Source organism: Misgurnus anguillicaudatus, chromosome 23 (assembly GCF_027580225.2).
Source record: "Misgurnus anguillicaudatus chromosome 23, ASM2758022v2, whole genome shotgun sequence".
Lineage (NCBI taxonomy): Eukaryota > Metazoa > Chordata > Actinopteri > Cypriniformes > Cobitidae > Misgurnus > Misgurnus anguillicaudatus.
The window spans coordinates 38590006-38609724 of record NC_073359.2 but is presented as its reverse complement, the minus strand read 5'-3'; the positions used below and the strand labels follow the sequence as shown (position 1 = coordinate 38609724).

At 34.9% G+C, this 19719-nt stretch overlaps 2 long non-coding RNA genes across 2 annotated transcripts; both read right to left on the bottom strand.

Moving 5' to 3' along the window:
* Window positions 1-5540: 5540 nt before the first annotated feature.
* LOC141359548 (uncharacterized) lies at window positions 5541-10213 on the bottom strand. The gene is made up of 3 exons (XR_012366044.1): window positions 10022-10213; window positions 6995-7058; window positions 5541-5718 (listed from the first exon to the last, which is right to left on the bottom strand). It is a non-coding gene; the product is annotated as an uncharacterized lncRNA (long non-coding RNA).
* Window positions 10214-10231: 18 nt separating this feature from the next.
* Window positions 10232-11989, bottom strand: LOC129436721 (uncharacterized). The gene is made up of 3 exons (XR_012366043.1): window positions 11920-11989; window positions 10582-10699; window positions 10232-10325 (listed from the first exon to the last, which is right to left on the bottom strand). It is a non-coding gene; the product is annotated as an uncharacterized lncRNA (long non-coding RNA).
* Between the last annotated feature and the right edge of the window lie 7730 nt (window positions 11990-19719).

The window sequence follows — 19719 nt, the reverse complement described above, 5'->3', positions numbered from 1 at the left end:
AAAGGCTTTTTCTGCAGTAAATTCTTATGATGGTCAAATCAAAAGGTTAAAAAGGATGTGAATGCTTATGATCTAGTGCTGGAGGCCTATATGCAGAAATTTAGAACATGCGGAAACTTGCAGAGCTAACACAGTCTCACACCCATGGCGTCAATATTTGACGACACTTGACCATGCGTCAATATATTGACGCGGAGGGTATACCTTTCGCGTCATTTTTTGACGAACTGGGGACTTCAATACTATTAGGTACGCGAAATTAAACAGTTGTCACCTGGCATTGGGGTTAGGGTTAGGTTTGGGTAGGGATGTCATTATGTAAATCTAACCCTAAACCAACGCGAAAATGGTAGAAAATGGTAAGAAAATAGGAAAGAGAATGCAACGGACTTAATAGTATTGAAGTCCCCAGTTCGATCCGCGTCAACACCCACATGAAAAAATACTATAGTGTATTATAGTAAAATTACCATAGAAAAATGTAGTAAAATTACTCTAGTAAATACTATAGTGTTTTTGAACCATACTATAAAGTAAACTGTATTAAAAGTACTATAGTAATTTATAGTTATCTAACTATAAAAAATAAAGTAAAATTACTCTAGTAAATACTATAGTGTTTTTGAACCATACTATAGTAAATGTACTACAGTAAACTGTATTAAAAGTACAATAGTAATTTATAGTAAAGTAACTATAAAAAATGAAGTAAAATTACTCTAGTAAATACTATAGTGTTTTTGAACCATACTATAAAGTAAACTGTATTAAAAGTACAATAGTAATTTATAGTTATCTAACTATAAAAAAATGAAGTAAAATTACTCTAGTAAATACTATAGTGTTTTTGAACCATACTATAGTAAATGTACTACAGTAAACTGTATTAAAAGAACTATTGTAATTTATAGTAAACTAACTATAGGAAATGAAGTAAAATTACTCTAGCAAATACTATAGTATTTTTGAACCATTCTATAATAAAGTAAACGGTATTAAAATACTACAGCAATTTATGGTAAACTTACTATAGGAAATGTAAAATTTCAGTAAAACATTAGTATAAAAAATGACAGAAAATTGTAAAATGATTACAGTTTATTGAACACTTATTTATTTTACAAACATTGTTTTAGACATAAAACAAAAGTGTGCGGTTCAATCCAAATTCACATTAAAACTAATATTAGATTTACACTATTTTACACTATTATACTTAGATTTGTATTGTACACTTTTAATAAATCAGTGTACTGTTCCTTAATTCAAACGACATTTAAACATTAAGATGTACACTTTTCCCAAGACATTTCCAAATTACACAGGGTCACATTTGTCTATGCCAAGCAGTGAAAACAACAAACATTATTGTTTTACTGATAAAACTGTGGTGTACTCACAGCATAATGAGTAAATGAATAGGTCCACTTGTAGTAATAGATGATAGTCAGTCAGCCTCCTCAATGGTAAAGATCGAAAACTCTAGACACGTTCATACTTACCTGTGAGAAAAAACAAAAATATGAATAAATGTTCCTCTAACAGAACTGTGGTATACTAACAACATAATAAATAAATGTGGTACCTTTAAAGTTTTTGTTAGTTAATGATGGTTGGTTGAGAACAGCCAGTCAGCCTGTCTCCTCAATGGTAAAGATCCATCATTAACCTGGGAGTAAACACACAAAATATGAATTACTTGTCACTTACAGAACTGTAGTATACTCACAACATAATAAAAAATGAATAAATGTGGTAACATTACCTTAAGGTCTTGAATGGCCGTTTGGTTGAGAACAGACAGACAGTCAGTTAAAGGAACAGTGTGTAGGATTGTGGCCAAAACTGGTATTGCAATCACAAAACTTGTGGCTAAAACTGGTACTGCAATATCACAACTGGTGGCCAATACACAACATGACAACATAAACATCAGTTGAGGGCTGCAACTCCACTTTTTAAGTGACAATATCCTGGCCAGACCACTGTTGTCAGTGATATAAGTATTTGAAATGAAAATCATTTCTTAATGTCTATTGACATATCAGGGCCATTTTATGATTAATTGATATAAATTTCTTACACACTGTTCCTTTAAAGTTAGTCCTTACAGAGAAAGAAACACACATAAATATGAATTAATTTTCCACTTACAGAACTGTGGTGTACATTAATCTGCTGATAAAAATGAGTCTCAGGCAATATTGCTGTGTCAATGTCACGTTGTCTTGTCGTATGTCCAACATTACACAAATTACTGTAACCGAGTCAGTATTAAATTGAAGACAAACACGACAAACAGCATGTTTTTAAAGTTTAAAGATGCTTTAAAGAGGATGAATGAGTTTGCAGTGCTTACCTGTTAGCGTCTGTGTTCTGACTCCTGCTGCTCTGTGAAACTCCGTGAGAGACGTGGGGGAGGGGCGAGTGTCAAATTAAAGCGCATTATTTACTTCAGGTGTGTGGGAGAGAGAGTGTGTGTGTTTCAGTTATTCAGTACAGTTTAAGTTAAGTTTTAATGTATTAATTATTTGGTAATAAGTTATGGTAAATCATTTGCAGTTTTTGAGTTCATATCACAGTTTCTATTAAGTGAAAATAAAAAAAAGTTATATAAGCATAATATTAAGAGCAGTAGGCTATAGGAGAGATTCATCAAAATAGTAATTTCCTATGTCACTACACATTTTAGTAGATTGGATCTTTTTAGTGAAGAAAAAAAATATTTATAGTAATTTATAAACCAGACAAAGGAAGGCTTAGAACACCTCCACTTACAGTAATGAATATGATATTTACCCATAAGAATAATCATATTGACCAAATCTGATATTGAAGAATCTATATTGTCAAAAATGTGTGACAGGTTGATAGTAGGGATATTATCCACCTTACATGACAGCCAATTATGTATCTCAGACCAGAAGCTGTTAGATATGGGATAAGTTAAATAAACTCATTTCGTTTAGTGACTTACACTGTCAGGTTTTACAGTGTATAGTATACTACAATACACTATAGTTTACTGTAGTAAGAACTAAAGTATATGGTACTTACTACAGTTTATCAGTTTAGTTAATACTATGGTATACTATAATTTACTACAATACACTATAGTTTACTGTAGTAAGAACTAAAGTGTACTACAGTTTATCACTTTACTATAGTCAATACTATGGTATGTATAGTAAATACTATTATATACTATAGTATACTACAATACACTATAGTTTACTGTAGTAAGAACTAAAGTATACTATGGTCTTTACTACAGATTATCAGTTTACTATAGTTAATACTATGGTATGTGTAGTAAATACTATAATATACTTTAATTTACTACAGTTTACTACAGTTTACTATAGTAAATACTAAAGTATACTACAGTATTTTTTCATGTTGACGCATGGTCAAGTGTCGTCAAATATTGACGCCATGGGGTGAGACTGGGTTGGCAGAGCAGACCTATTCTGAATTTGTGAAAGTTTCTGTTGCCCTGGGGCAAATATTTATGAAGATCTTTATGAATTATTCTTGTAAGAACAGTTTAAAAGTAGGCTACCTTTCCTAAGCATGTGTAGATTTTTCTGACTGATAGTAATGTTACATATACAGATGATGCTGCTATTCTTGCTGATGAGTATGTACCCATTCATAAGAGTGAAAATAAAAAAGGCAGTTCAAAGTTTCTGTTGCCCTGGGGCAAATATTTATGAAGATCTTTATGAATTATTCTTGTAAGAACAGTTTAAAAGTAGGCTACCTTTCCTAAACATGTGTAGATTTTTCTGACTGATCGTAATGTTACATATACAGATGATGCTGCTATTCTTGCTGATGAGTATGTACCCATTCATAAGAGTGAAAATAAAAAAGGCAGTGCAAAGTTCACTGATAGTCCTACTCGTGTCCCTTCTGTATTCTGAATTTGTGAAAGTTTCTGTTGCCCTGGGGCAAATATTTATGAAGATCTTTATGAATTATTCTTGTAAGAACAGTTTAAAAGTAGGCTACCTTTCCTAAGCATGTGTAGATTTTTCTGACTGATCGTAATGTTACATATACAGATGATGCTGCTATTCTTGCTGATGAGTATGTACCCATTCATAAGAGTGAAAATAAAAAAGGCAGTTCAAAGTTCACTGATAGTCCTACTCGTGTCCCTTCTGATAATAGAGGAGAGGGAATTTTGAGAAATTATGCACAGTGTTTTGTACATGTATAGCCTATGTTAGAGCTTTCCCTGAATTTTCAGCGCAATTGATGAAATAGGATCGCGCAACTTTCACAGGCTTGCAACATGAAACTGCGGAGATCAGCCGCTTTAGTTTTAGTAATGAAAAGCTAAAAATAGCGCTGTACACCGTGTGTTCGCACCAGAAGTCAGAAAAGACGTAAAACATTGCCCACCCAGCAAAATCTGGTTGAAAAGACGTCGAAACGACGACTTCTCCAGACGTCTTAATGACGTGAAATTCTGGTTGAAAAGTGAAAAGACGTGTTTTTCATGCCGTTGAAAAGACGCCTATAAATCGACGTCTAGAAAAAGGCTAAATTTGGTTGAAAAGTGAAAGGTTAAAAGACGTATTTTCATGGTCGTTGAAAAGACGTCTATATAAGGGCTAAATTTCTATATTATTTCCTGTCTTTCCAAGGGTTCATCCTTATTTTAGGAATTAATATTATATAATACATTATACTATTACTATTATTAGGCTTATACGTATCTCAAAATAGGACAGCTAACAAAAAGGTAATACGAATTTATATGTCAAATACACATATGACGTGAATATTAATTGGTTTATTGTTTTTTTCAGCCATAATATATCCCTCGCCTGGCATGGTTAAGGTTCTTACCTTCATGATCAGTTATCCTTGTTGTCCCACTTTTTGACTGCATTTCTAATGACACAGAAAACCTTTTGTGTTCTGCTATTCATACCAGAAACTGCCTTTTACATGCATGTGATCTGAGATAGGCATGCACGCATATATGGAATTGTTTTAAAATTCAAATACAAAGTACTATCACAAATTCACAGATATCACAAATACAAAATACTGTGTAGAAAAATGTATTTAAATACAAATACGTGGAAAAATGTGGGCACAATGGACAAAGTGTGGGCATACTGAGGGAAAATTGTGGGACCACTGGGCATTTTATGGGCGAACTCTGAGCACATATCTGGGTCTTTAAACCCATAAAAGCCGTTCATTTCTTAAAGTACAAAATAAGCTTGGCTGAATAATTAAACTTGTTGAAAGTAGCAGTAACAAAAAAAGGCAAACTAAAAATGTTCAACATACATTTCTTTTACCCCTGGGTATAAAAATGTTAAAGGGGTAGTTCACCCAAAAGTGAAAATTCTGTCATCATTTACACACTCTCATGTTGTTACAAACCCGCATAAATTTCTTTGTTCTGATAAACACGAAGAAAGATATTGTAAAAAATGTTTGTAACCAAACTGTTTGTGTAAATGATGACATAATTTTCCTTTTTGGGTGAACTACGTAGGAAATTTGCTTGTGGATTGAATATTAAATTACTTTTATTTAACCACATAAAACCACTTATTACTAAACAGAAAAAGCAGGTCCAAGAACAATGTCTCCTCATGGGCACCAGTTGATATTTTCTCATCCGATTCTCTTCATCCTGCTCTCGGTCACTCCAGGTGTGTTGTCCTGGTTGCTTTATCGTTACAACATCTAAGTGAGAACATAAAAAATTAAATGTTAACATTAAAAACAGGGGTTGTCTTAACAAAAAGTAAAGAATGATCAATCCAATTAGGTACACTAATATTAAAAGGAATTTATCTTTTATTTTACCTTTGTTATTTAGTCCCAATTATGTATTGCTATACTCCATTTAAATACTTAAAGCCATATTTCAGACTGATTTTAAAATTACCCCATGATGTACTCACACTCAGTAACTTGAGATACACGCGTTCAGACAAACACATTTGGAGAAATTGGAGTTATTTTAGTAAATGTCCGAGCTTTTCCGAGCTTAATATGGGAAAAACATGGATCAGGGTACATTTTCTGACTTCCCAAAGAAGTGCAGCCTTTAAAGAAGTAATCCACAGCGCTCCAAGGGGTTAATAAAGGTCTTCTGTGGGTAATCAATGCTATATAGTAAGAAAAGATAATGTTTTAAACTTTATAAACTATAATAACTAGTTTCCGGTAACGATGTCTTGGAGTCACACGATTCAATGCGCAATGAGTGGCAATATTTGAGTATGGATTACCCCTGTGAAGGATGAATGCACTTTATTGAGGTTTAAAGTCAGAAGTTGTTCCCTAACTGTTGTTTTCTACCATTATAACGCTTGGAAGCGCAAGTAAAAAAGAGGCTATTTACACTTGGTATTAAGATGTGATGTTGTCGATCGGATCACAAGTGGACGATGCTAAAGACAGGTGTAAATGATGTTCAAAACATCTTGAGCTCGTCCACTTTTGACCACATTCAGAGGTAGTGGAAAACACTTTTGATCGGATTGCTTTTGTAGTGTAAGCGCGCATGTGGTAGAATGTGTTCCAACAGCCATAAGAGAATATCAAAGAAATATCAAAGAAACCTTTTACATATAAATGTACAAAACACTGTGCAGCATGTTTACTTACAAGCAGCGGACATAATATTAGTTGCATCCATTTAAACCCGTCATTACTCTGAGTCCTGCTCATGTTTAAATGACAGCCCACAGTCTCCACAGACCATCCCCTAAAAGTCTTCAGGACAGAAGAGGTTGAATGTGGACAAAACTGACAGATTTAAATACCAGGTGTAAACAGAATGTGTCCTTCTCATCCACTTATGATCCGATCGACAAAAAAAAAAACACACATCTTAATACCAAGTTTAAACAGCCCCAAAAACACTATTACTTCACCAAAGTGTGTCATTCTGCTTATAAAAGAAATGTCCACGCAGGGAGCAAAGACGTTTCTCATGATGATGACGACTCACCTTCATGGATTCAGTCTTGCATAAGCCATGTGACAGTGACACGGAACAGGAATTTGCAGAAATACTGATAGGAAAGGAAAAGAAACTGAAGTTAGTTTCAAGTTAGACATCTGTTCCCATTTAGAGATGTTCCGATACTATTTTTCTCTTCCCGATACCGATTCCAATACCTGGGCTCAGGGTATCGGCCGATACCGAGTACCGATCCGATACCTGGGTGTGTCTGTATAATATACAGCTGTCCATACTACTAGCCCTGTATGAATGGATATAACTGTTTTATGGAGTGCTTCAGACTTAATCCTGTATAAAACATTAACAAATACATACAGTGAACTACAGTATTTTTATTATCTGAAAGACATTTAACAGTAATATTTATTTTTCTTATGAGAAAATCAGCCACAAATCTAACACTGTAAACTGAAAGGCTGTTTTAGTTTTAGAATAACTGGAAAAATCTGTGGAATTCTTCGGGATGGTTTTAAATTAAAGAATTTAAGCTATTAAATAGTACAAAATTGCATCTAAAATAATTACTTTTTAAAGGCTTACAATTAAAATTAATACACCAAACCAATGAGTCCTCTGAATTAAACTGGACCAACATGAACCAGATAATGTGCTTGTCAAGATATAATTATAGTTTGTAGCCTAAAATGACATATTATTGTTAAAGCGTAACTAAACCCCTGGTCAGAGCCTGACTCCACCCACTGGCAATATTTGAAAAATGCAAGAAAAGTGGGCAGATCCCAACGGAGAAAGAGGGGACGAACTAAGCTCGTACCAAGCATGTGGTGAGATCGTAACAAGGGCGTGGTGAGCTTGAACCTGCTTACGTCACGAGATACTTTTTGGACCCAACATCCAATAGGAAAATTCAACTGCAGTAGCCACAGTTCAATTTGAAGAGGGCAGCACTCAGACGTTTACACCATATATTGTAGTATTGAAACACTTAATATCCAAATGTCAAAAAACTGGCTAAAATCAATCCACAGCACTAATAAAGCATCATTCTTACAGATCATTAACTAAAAAAAGTTGGTTAAGGGTTTAGTTACTCTTTAATATATATTATAGCAAAATAAAAGCTTGTGTTACTACGTTCTTATTATGAATTAAGCACGTATGAAGATAATTTCATCATTTTTACAACGCAATGTAAACTTTATATTAAAAGAGCATTCGTCTTGTAAACTGATTTGAAATGATGATGTGTGCTGACTTTCGCGTCACATAGACAACAGAGACAAGTAAGATCTGCGGTTAAACTCAGTGGTAAGTTTTATTTCATCTCATATATCAAACGGTTCATACTCTTATCATTAAAAACAATCACAGCAAACAGCACGCGCAGGGTTCATGTACTTGTCAATGCTGCTCACAAACGCATGAGGGTATGTGTGCTTGTTGTCAATGACATCTCAAATCTCAAGCGTGGGGTAAGTGTGCTTGTCAATCACAGGCATTAAATCTGCGGAGTTCTCCATGGAAACCTGCGGGCGCGGATTCCGTTGAGACATGTCGATGTTTTATTAGTCTGAAATACTTACAAACAGCGGACATACGGCTGCATGCTTTCATTCCTTCGCCGCTCTAAGTAAACAATGGTTGCGTCACGGGTGTGGTAACTTCCTGGTGTTCGCATTCAGAGCAGCGAAGAAGAAATGAGTTTCGCTTTGCAGCGTTAGCTTTAGTGTTAGCTATAACGGGCATAACTAGGTTTATTAGGGAAATGGTATCGGATCGGTACATGGGTTCAAGTACTCGCCAATTCCGATGCCAGAATTTTTTGTGGTATCGGACGCATTTCCGATACTGGTATCGGAATCGGAACAACTCTAATATTTATCAAGCTTCTGAAAGTGCCATTTTTGTCTTAAGTACCAAGAATTCATGAAATATACTCCTACTTTCAAACTTAAGTATAAAAGCAAGTTGTCAAATTTCTTAAAGCTAAGAATCACTCTTAAGGGCCAATCACACCAAACGCATTTATGGCAGTTGCAGGCGCCTTTTTTGAATGATATTCTATGGGCAGGGAGCATTTGCGCGCTGTTTATACACGTCGAATGCCACCAGCCGCAGCACACACTTTTGAAGGAGCGCTGAGAGCGGAAAGCAGCCAACGTCATTTGCATCTTTATATTGTCCAATCGAATGGGGGGAGAGGCGGGCCTTACGGTGTGTTGAGGGAAGTTTACAGTTGCTTTGAAGAACCGGACTCCACTCGCTCACTCTCTCCTGCGTGTTTGTGCACCTCTCACCCTCAAACAAGGTCAGAGCAAGTGCCCTCTTTTTAAAGTTTCTGCTAATATGACAGTTAATAGCAAAATAATATCACGCTTCAATATTTGATTGACAAGGCAGCTGACTCGTTGGTTGCTAGCAATATGAAAAGCCGTGTCACACTCCTCTTGCGTTTCCAAGCGGTTGAAGCGCGTTTGGTGTGATTATTTGAGAAAAAGAGTTTGGGACAAAAATTAAATGGATTTCATAGGGCCCTAGTAGATGCTGCTCATCCATGGCTTTAAAGGGACACTTCACCCATTTACATTAAGCTTTGTATCGTTAGAACCCCAGTCATGTTTTTGAATGGTCGTGCATCATTTCCTCAGTTTCTGCTGAGACAGGAGAAATACAGATTTCAGTGTTGCACTTCCTTCTTTCAATTATGTAAAAATCATCATTTTGCATCATTGAAAGCAAGAAGTCCAATATCTTTGTTGAGGGGGTGAGAGACTATAAACACCCCTTTTCTCGGTCAAATAGGCACCAAATTCGAAATGTATGTTACATTTTGACTACAAATATGACACACTTTCAATAAAGATTAATGTTTCTACGGGTAAAATGCTCCTTTAAAGAATGATTCTACAGCTCTAGAAATATGACATCAAACACGGAACAGGAAAAGAGATTCCTGTGGCAAACACCCTCTCCAGAAAGTCCATAGCAACAAAACATGACAATCTCAGCAAAGATATGGACATGTAGATTCACTTAATTATAAAAACTTACCAGTCAGTGACACAAAGCTGCAACAGATCCGTACCGAGGCAGTTTTCAGCAGCTCAGATAGATGATCATTGATGGATGGCCTGCAAAGAGGAGACAATGCGTCTGTTGGAGTCTGTCTGACCAGTGTGAAGTGGCCTTTAGAGTACGAAATGTTATTCTGGCCAGGAATGTGTTAGCAGATAGAACACATGATCAAAAGATGCAGTACTTGCCTGGTGCAGCATAATTCAAAAACCAAGGAACCCATGATTCCTCATGAAATAGTAATCAGACCATGGCAGGTATTAGCTTCAGACAACTTCACCTGGAACAATGAAGAATACATGGTTACTGTAGATTACTATAAACATTTCTTCCAATTAGACAAACTCAACACTACTACGGCTGCCACTGTCATCAGCAAGCTTAGTCACTTTCGCGAGACATGGCATACCAGTTAAATTAAAAGGTCCACAATATCAACGCAAAGAGTTTGAAGACTTTGCAAAAACATTAAGTTTCACAAACATTGGCCTTCATGACTGATCCCTATCTCATTTGGGTACAGTATAGGAACACACCTGTTGACAACCTCTATATGTCTCCAGCCCAGCTCCTCATCAGTCGCAGACCATGATCCATACTGCCAACCACAAACCAGCAGCTCCTACCCGAGATTGTCAGTTTCACAGAGGCATGCTACAATGGAGTAAACAGCAGCATCAGAAAAAGTATTATTATCGCTCAGCTTGTCGACGTCACAACTACACACTGGACAGCTCATTCGCATACAATAGCATGGCTTTTGGAAACTAGCTGTTGTTTTTCACCATGCCAATACACAAAAATCCCATCATGTTTGCAGTTTAGAGGGTCAAGTGTAGTGCAGAAACTTTCGCCATAAAATACCAGACCAGGTCATCCAGTGCGACCAAGACTAATTCTTGATTTGTAAATTATCTTGGGCCGGTTCCTAAACTAATCTGAACTTAAAATACGCATTATGTTCTATGTAGAATTTACACCTGTTGCACCATCTAGGCACAGCATACGTCAGAGACTAAATCTTACGTCTAGTCAAAGGTAGGCGTAAGTATAAAGTCTTGACTTGTTTCTATGACAAAATAAAAATATTTAATTGAGGAGACATTGGTGCATATAATGCACAGGCGAGCAGTGGGCTTTCATGCATGCAGAGTGATAAATAAATCACCAATAAATTCTTATATATCATATAATACTTAATATTTACAAAGACAGACTATAAAACTTCATTTTATTTTGTTTTTATTCAGAATTGTTAGAATTAATCACCAAATTAATACCTTTTGTGCAAACGAGAAAGGCTTTTGTTTAGTTACCGTGCACATTTGATGTGTCTTTCTTTACATTACACATGCATCTAGAAGGAGAGCGTAGCTGAGCTTGGTCATAGTATTAGATGCTGCAACGGGCGTAAAAATTTTTCAAAAAGCCGTATGAAGTTAAGCCTGACATACAGCCAACTTTTTTTAACGTCTAGCTGGTGCAACCGGCCACTGGGGTGTAAGCTGATTGCTGCCTCTAAGTGAAATGGAATCCAAAATCTGGTATGGGCTGTCTATGAATGGACATTATGTTTTAAATATTGTTGCATATACACTGCTAGGATATGTTTGAGAAGTTCTGTGAATGCAGTAACTTCTGTTCAAGCAAGATGTTTCAGTGATTTAAGTATTCATACCACTTTAATTCAAAGTGTCTGTTATTTCTTTCAAATGAATGGCGATCTAATATTCACGTCAGTACTGAATATTTGCAACACGAGTTTATGGCATATACATTAGAAAGTGGTCGTAAGATGTGGTTTAGCACCAGTTGTGTATGTGACATGAATATACTGTTGCAAGCTTGAGAGTAAAAGCTCAATTTGTACTTACTCCAAGTCTCCTTGTGTACACCTGCACGTCCTGTGGAATTCACTACAAAAACAAATGAAGAACAACCCAGCTAACACACGACGTCCTAGTTACGTAATTTATTTGTCATTTTTGGTAATTTCATGACTTACCAGCTGGCAACGTAACTGTTACGTCCTAGGGAGGTAATTTCATTACCATTACAGTACCAAATCACTACGTCGCCAGTACGGTCTCCTAACGTCGCGAGGTAACCAAGTACGTTCCAGTTAGGTAATACATTCGTACTATTTTGGTAATTTCATAACTTACTGGCAACGTAACTGTTACGTCCCAGGGAGGTAATTTCATTACCATTACAATTATATTAACATTTATTTTATTTTCTATTTAGGTTAGCATGTTAAAACTTTACAGTCTCAAAGTTTCCCTTAAATAGGTCAAAATAGAATAGATATTTAACCACCATACGAGCTGCTCTTTACATAGGAAACAAAAAACAGCACGCGTCTCCCTCCTTCAGCTGAACTCAATCAGAGCGTGTAACCGCGCATGCACAGCACGGCATCTGACAGGACCGGTCGTTTTTCTGAACTGAGAGACAAACACAAAACTTACCAACACAAAACTTTTAATCCATTACGTTGTCACGACGTGCCCACGACAGGCAGATTACGTTGCAAAGTTACGTCGAGGCGACGAATTCAGGAATTTCACTTTTCCGGTCGCCACGACGTAAGTTTGGTAATCATATTACGTCGACGTTACGTGACAGTTACGTATTTGTGTTAGCTGGGAAGACAGAAGCAATAAGAAGAAGCATTCTGGTGGCTGTGAAAATATAAACAAAGTAATAGGGGAGAGTGGGGCAAAGTGAGCCAGTGGGTAAGTTGACCCACCCCCTGTATCTAGGCTACCATACAGATTTGTAGCCGTCTGACCACAAATCCAGGTAGCAACCATCATTTCTATTTGACTATGGTAAAGAGAAGCACAAGTTAAAGAGATAAGTATGATTTTTTTACAAAAAACAGTTTTTATCCCATCAAAGTTAAATTTATACATGTCAAGTATAATGGCTGTTATGTTAAAGCAAATTTATCCAGGTCTAAATATTTATACCATACATATTGGTGATAGGCTAATGTATAAAACCAGGTCAATGATTTAGCTAAAGATTAGCCTGAATTACTAAACTAGGCAGTTTTTCCCAAAATGGTGGCCGTGGGGCAAAGTGAACCAAATGCTGTGGGGTAAACTGAACCAGCGGTTCAATGTACCCCACCATGATGTTTAGTTAAAAAAAATTTAAATAGAGCAATCAACATTATTATTATTATTACCCTTCCAAATAGGGCAAAAATAGACAATTTCATTAAAATGACAAATCCTAGGGTTGTAAATGGACATTTAAAAACGTTTCTGGATAATGTTTGCACTTAATAAAGTTACATACCTTCTATGTAAATATCAAATAACAATTTAACACATTATTTCAATGCATTCTTTGGCACCCTTAAAATTAAATTTAAGAATGGTGTGAATTTTTTAACTATGTTCGGGTTTAAACAAAAAAAGTTAGTGGGTCAATTTACCCCTTCACATGGATCAACTTACCCCTCAGCTGGGGCAAGTTGAGCCACAAGAGCACTTTTTTTTGAGAAGCCACCTTTTCAAAGCCCTTTGTTATAATGGCATTCTTATCATTTCATTTGACAGGAGACATCCTTAAATAAAGGTTGATGGTTTTGTTTGACTTCTGTCTCATTTTTTCAGGCAGATAAGGCAACATATGTAAAAACTGGCTCATCTTACCCCGCTCTCCCCTACTTACTCTTTAGCCAAAACATCAAGACACACCAAAAAAAGGATCTGAAAGAAGTAACAATAAATATACAACAGTTATTCAGAATGGCCTTTAAAATGTTAATGTAATTTTGATAGGAGCAAGCTGAACAAACCGCACATGCATTGCAATACTTGGAGTAAACTTGTATTTAAAAAAAATTATAACGCATTTAAGAAAAAGCACAATATGTTTTTATAAAAGATATAAAACAAATTAAATATCTCTAACCTTAACTGTTAGCTCACAGCTGTGCCACGAGCTCAATCAAGCTAGGCGTAAGCTGAAAAAAGCCATTACAATACTTGGAGTAAACTTGCATTGTAATTAACTAAACAATTTAAAATACATTTAAACAAGCGCAACACGATTATATAGAATATATAAAGACAAATAAAAGATTTCCGTTAACTGATTAGCTCACACCTGCGCGACGAGTCAAGCTGTCAACGCTCGAGCTAACATTACTAACAAACGATAAACAATCAAATTGATCATTTATTTGTCGTATCAAAATATACTAACAACTGAAGTAACATCCCTGTGAACTAATTTCAATAAAGTAACCACGAATTTAAGGAAACTTACCCCAGAATCTACCACAAAACAGAAAACGTTTAACGTTTAAACTAACCCTAACGCTGGTTTGCCCCCCCCCCCATATACACTGAAAAAAATAAAGGCTGGATTTACTAAGTGCCCCATTGCGTAAATTTTTTTAGTAAAACTTACTAAAAAAAGGGGATGCAAAAACAATACTGTCTATATTTTTTATTAAATCCAGTGTTTTTACAGCGTATGTGGAACATTAAATGGCTAAAATTATTTAAATAAATTAAACAATATTATCAAATAATTTTACAATCAGAAATAGCCCAGAAAATAACATTTATTGAATAAAACTTACAACAAAAAGTGCTTCTTTCTGCTCTTCATTAAAGAGAATTCTTCAATTAAATCATTAAAATCAAGTTGACCGCAAAAGTAGGCTGAAATTATTTAAATAAATTAAACAATATTATCAAGTAATAATTTTACAATCAGAAACAGCCCAGAAAATAACATTTATTAAATGCAACTCACAACTAAAAGTGCTTCTGTCTGTTCTTCTTTAAATATAATTCCTCAATTAAATTATTAAAATCAAGTTGATGCAAAAGTAGGTTGAAATTATTTTAATTAAACAATATTATCAAGTAATAATTTTACAATCAGAAACAGCCCAGAAAATAACATTTATTAAATGCAACTCACAACTTAAAGTGCTTCTGTCTGTTCTTCTTTAAATATAATTCCTCAATTAAATTATTAAAATCAAGTTGACGCAAAAGTAGGTTGAAATTATTTAAATAAATTAAACAATATTATCAAGTAATAATTTTACAATCAGAAACAGCCCAGAAAATAACATTTATTAAATGCAACTCACAACTAAAAGTGCTTCTGTCTGTTCTTCTTTAAATATAATTCCTCAATTAAATTATTAAAATCAAGTTGACGCAAAAGTAGGTTGAAATTATTTAAATAAATTAAACAATATTATCAAGTAATAATTTTACAATCAGAAACAGCCCAGAAAATAACATTTATTAAATGCAACTCACAACTAAAAGTGCTTCTGTCTGTTCTTCTTTAAATATAATTCCTCAATTAAATTATTAAAATCAAGTTGACGCAAAAGTAGGTTGAAATTATTTAAATAAATTAAACAATATTATCAAGTAATAATTTTACAATCAGAAACAGCCCAGAAAATAACATTTATTAAATGCAACTCACAACTAAAAGTGCTTCTGTCTGTTCTTCTTTAAATATAATTCCTCAATTAAATTATTAAAATCAAGTTGACGCAAAAGGGCCTGAAATCTAGGCCCTGACCCGGCCCTGGCCGGATTTGGAATCTGTGTCCGCAGACATAGTCACTACATCGTGTATGTTTGTGAGTAGAAGTCTGTGCTGTCTGCTGTCACTGTGAGGTTTTTATGAGAGAAGCACAAACTTTTTAATAGCCTATTTAATATGTAAACCTTGAATTTGAAATAAAACTTACTGCGGAGAAGTTAATGAGATCTCTATCGTCTCTCTTGCTACATGACGCGACAATTATTAATTATGTCAAATCCGTTTACAAGATAAATATATATACATTGTGTTGTAAAACTGATGGAATTATCTTGCTATATACCCTACATTCATGAGAAGCCTTTTCTTTTTACTGTTACACAGTAATATATGTATATTATATAAAACTCTATATGGTCGTGAAAGCACATTATCCATTATCTGTTGGTTCATATTGGTCTAGTTTAATTCAGGGTAATCCTTTAATAAAATGTATAATATAGTTATAAACAGAGGCGTCATGCCCATTCAAACTAAGGGGGCACGTGCCCCCTTGGTTTTTTTGAGCCAATGGATTTTGCATCCAACCTCAAAATCAAATAAGCGTCCATTAATCTGTTATTTGACTTTTAATCTATTTAATATGCACACTATTATACATTCTGTGCTGCATCCTTGTCACTTTTCTGAGATTTTCGCCGTTTTGATAGTGTTTTGATCATGTTACATTACTTTTATTCTGGCGGCAGCTCGTGCTGCACTCAGCACAGTCGCAGACGTCATCAGCGTCTGGGCGCGCTCACGAGCTCTCTCCTGTTGCTGGCTTGCTGCTGCATTTGGCAACTGAGGAATTAAAACGTGTTAGAAACGCTCACAACATTTCCAAACCCCAGTACGGTAATGTGCAGTTAACCTCCTCTGTGTAGAAAATGTATGGTTTTAAATGTGACCGTCTCAACGTTATATTAGTAGAGATTCATCTTCTTGGCACAATGCCAAAGTTCACGCGGGCGCGGAATCTCACATGCTCAAATATGAGGTAAAATTTAATGCAAAAATCCGTTCCTCTAATAATTTTATCTAAACATATTTTTAAAATCATAATTGAACATTAAAATCAATCACGTGGCTATAGCTTATGTCATTTTCGTTGTTTATATACTTTATGGATTTAAAATTACATTAATTTTATATGATAATGCAGTTGTTGTGCAAAATGCATTAATGACACAATTAAACAAGCCATTAAGACTTAAATAAATAAAACATGCCGTTTAGATGTAAATATGATGCAAATGTGTCATTATTCCGATTGAATAGTATTTGATATTAAAGTTAGTCATCACTTTTATTTTGGAGGTTTTTGCATGAAAGCAGGGGTTTTCAGATTGTTAGAAATGTAAGTGCCATGGAAAAGACTGAAAGCTCTCTAATATTTCGTTTGATGTCTGATACATGCACAAATTTCTGTGAGCTGTTGACACTGTGCCCCCTTAAAAAAAATTGGTGCATGACGCCCCTGGTTATAAAATATTTTATTGTTTTGTAATATTCACAGCGCACATTCTCTCGGATTTTTAAACCATTTTAAATCATTCTGCAAAATTCCGCATAGATTTTGCAAAATAAATCTGCAGAAATAGCAAAAAAATAACTGCTTACACAGCTTGTACAGCTGTACTCTTGCAGCAATTAAAGCAGTTCAGTTTTGTTTTAAATGGCAAAATAGTTATATTTCTTTTTTATTTACATTTTAGAGCAGTTTTTGTTTGTTAAAATTTTTATGATAAACAAGTGGTTAGCGGCCGACAGCAAGTTGACGACATGTATGATGAATTGAGCCTCTCAAATCAACACTTCACTTGCCTATAAAAACAACTATTTAAAATAAATATTTTCAGCATATCACAATGTTAGTTTAAACGTTTATTATCAACAGACACAATTTTTTAAAAAAGCGAAGGCAGGTTGCTGTGCTGCTCGCAGTTGCAACGGGTGCAGAAATAAAAAAATAAAAAGGGCTACAAAACGAAACGAAATAAACATGAAACAGAATAAACATGCATGTTGCCTTATCTTACAACTTCGCTTTTGCATATAATTTTTTTTAATGTAAGGACTTACCACAGAAGATGACTATTCATGTATCCATCCAGTTACACTAAGAAAAAAGTCGATCCATACACAAACAAGAAATAAAGACACAGCCTTCTTACACGAAATTAATACAGGGAGAAGTCTTTAATATATTATGTCTTGGATGCTGTCTGCATAGATTATGTACAGTATCCAAGGTTTTAATCTAGTACTCCATTTATAATTTTTCCTGGTGCGCTGAAGGTTCTGCTGTTATATACGCATCAGCTGCATTGTAAATGTGTGGCTGTGCGTAGCGGACTCAAGCGATAGGTTAAACGTCTTCCTATGTTTGTTTTGCAATCATCAATGTCTGTCAAAAGGTAATAATTTTACAATCAGAACAGCACAGAAAATAACATTTATTAAGCAACTAAAAGTATTCTTTCTGCTCTTCTTTAAAGAGAATTCCTCGACTAAATCATCAAAATCAATTTAAATAATATTTTGGCGGATTGTTTTACTTTCATTGTTTCACAAGATTCCCTGCCTATTTAGTCATAATAATTAACAGTAAACGAACTTGGCTTGCTGTTTTTGAAGGCAGCTCGACCTTAGGTCGCGTTCGAGCCCCAAGTTTAAGTGAAGGAGGAGATAATGAGGAGAGATGCCAGAAGAATTGCGGCCGGGCGCGGACAGACTCCCGTTTACGATATGATTTTAATGATGATTGACACAGGACTGTTTAGGTTCCTAAAGCTACGTTAAAAGTGTACCCGTTAAAATATTTCTACTGCAGTTAAAGAGTTTATTTTGATCATGGTTTGATCTGGATAATTCTGAAATGACTTTTCAGTCATTTGCGACGTTACAAGGTTGAACGTCTTCACGTATACCCCAGCTAGAAATAATGGGGTGGTTTCCCGGACCAGGATTAGCTTAGTCCAGGACTAGGCCTTAGTTTAATTAGGAAATATAACTCATTTTAACAAACATGCCTTACTAAAAACATTACCTGTGTGCATTTTGAGGTAAAACAAAGGGAACTGATGTATTTTAAGATATGTAAGTGCAAGTTGTTTTCAGTTTGGAGAGCTCTTAAATGTGTTTAAGTCTAGGACTAGGCTAATACCTGTCCGGGAAACCTCCCCAAAAAGTTCTAAGAACGTTCCCTGAAAGTTCCCGAATGTTCCCAAAAACATTCTGCCAACGTTAAAAGCGGCCAGTTTTTTTAAGTAGGAACGTTTCTGTTGTCTGAACGTTAGAGTAATGTTACATTTTACCATTTTTAAACGTTATGACAATGTCATGTTTTAATGTTCACTCAATGTTTAAAACAACAGCTGTTTATTATATTGACTTGTTTAATTGTTATATAAATGATAGAGAAACATTGCATTTTATTATTTTAGAAAACATTATTTCTGTATGCAGTAAATATATTGCTGTAGAAAACTCAATTCACTTATTAGGTTTAGATGTTGATGTTTGTTTCATTTTAAGTCACCCTTATTGTGATTAGTGTTTGTTTTAGTTGGTCTCTTGACACTTGACTTTTTGCTCTCTATTTTTTTCCTGGTTGTGTTAACTTTGTGTTAATGAACCACATTTGTTATGAAAGTTAATAGTGTAATTCTGTGGTGTTTGATACATAATGGTAAAGATCATCACCTAATTAATTTACTAATCAAAAGTTTATTTCCTGTCAAAAATGTAAATGAGATCCAGTGCTTTCACAGCAGTTTGCATGGGGAAAGGGGAGGGACACGGAGAACAGGCTAGACAAACTCTTACGTTTAAGTAACATATAGAAAATATCTGATTGACAACTTATTATGGAGCTGGGATCAAGCCCAAATAAGCAACTACACTTTAGAAACAAGCCCAAAAAAACGCGACCTGCAACTAACAATACTGTAAGCGACTACACAGAAAAACAAGCCCAAAGTCGCTTATAATAAGCGGACTTGGCAACACTGAAAATATACTTTATTATAAATTATAGCGTGACCATACAATGAAGATACTGTGATTTTATTTTATTATATATGAACATA